Genomic DNA, 1340 nt, shown 5'->3' with positions numbered 1-1340 from the left:
ACAGCCTTGGCAGATGGGATGAAGCTCTCCAGAAGAGATCATCCTGGATTATCCAGTGTCCCCTAGATCCAATGACAAGACAGAAGACGCAGAGAAGAGGTCTGTGTGAGGATGAAGACAGAAACTAGAGTGATGTGGCCACAGCCAAGAAACAAACACGGGGAGCCTCCGCGAGGGGAAGCAAGGGACAGAATGTCCCCTGGCACCTCCAGAGGGAGCGCAGCCCTGCAGACACCTGGACTTCAGACTTCCGGCTTCAGAACGGTAAGATAATACATTTCTGCCGTTTCAGCTCCCAAGTTTGTGGTAACTTGTTTTGGAAGCATCACTTCTACACTAGTAATAAGAAAAAACATAAATTATAGAAAGTAATGCTTCTGTTTGAATCTCTTAAAAGCACAAGACAGATAATGCCTCCAAGAAGATGGCTCACCTGTAGCAGCGCACGGGAAGGAGAGGCACCAGGTAAGAATAATTCAGGTAAAATTCTTTAACAACTTGCCAAAGGCCAAGTGTGAGAGCGTAGGATCCCCGAGAGCCACGTACACACGGAGGTGACACCCGCTCGCAGGTTCTCATCCACACACCTCTGCCAGGAACTCGGGACAAAGACTGGAGGCAGGAGGGGACACCTGAGAGAGCCCACCACAGTCATCACACCTGGAGAAGGAACAGTCTCCTCTACCAGAAAGGAATGAGACCCTCGCTGGCCCCTTCTCCTGTGAAAGAAAAGTGTTCAGACATGGGGGTGGGACATCAAACCCTGTTGCCCTTGGGGCAAAGGTGAAACCCACTGTGGCTGAGGAAATGGGGAAAAGTCTGCCCTGGTGTCAGACCATTAGAGTCTCCTACCACCGGGGAAGGTGCGGGAAACTCTCCCATACAAGAACCACCAAGGATACAGGGTAGAGTGTGGCTGCCATGACGAAGAATGGCCGGATCACCGAGAAAGTCCCACCCCCAAGACCCAGGACACTGAATTTGTCTAAGACTACAGCTGGGTGAAGACAATGGAAAACAGACCCTCCATACCACCACCACCAGACAGACTAACAAGTACCAACAGCAACAACCACTGGTGGTGAGGTACAGACACCAGATATATACAGTCTCAGCCGAGAGTGAAGCAGGTACGTTAAGAAACTCCTCAGGCAGCCCAGTCCACACAGTAAGCACAAGATAGCGCTAGAGGAATTTGAAGGTGGTGTGTACAAGGTAACCATCGCAAAAACAAAACCCAAACCAGCTCAACTCCTAAGTTGACCTGACCTCCTCTTCCACCATGACATGGCAGAAGATTATGGCAGGTACATTTCCAGGCATAAACACCATTTACCTCT

At 50.3% G+C, this 1340-nt stretch overlaps 1 protein-coding gene across 1 annotated transcript in view; it reads right to left on the bottom strand.

Annotated features, from left to right (window-relative positions):
- FANCA (Fanconi anemia, complementation group A) overlaps positions 1 to 1340 on the bottom strand; it is a 75292-nt gene that overhangs the window by 58651 nt on the left and 15301 nt on the right. The gene's annotated exons all lie outside the window — the stretch shown is intronic.

The sequence above is a fragment of the Propithecus coquereli genome, unplaced genomic scaffold (assembly GCF_000956105.1).
Source record: "Propithecus coquereli isolate 6110/MARCELLA unplaced genomic scaffold, Pcoq_1.0 Scaffold531, whole genome shotgun sequence".
NCBI lineage: Eukaryota > Metazoa > Chordata > Mammalia > Primates > Indriidae > Propithecus > Propithecus coquereli.
This window is presented reverse-complemented; position numbering and strand designations above follow the sequence as displayed.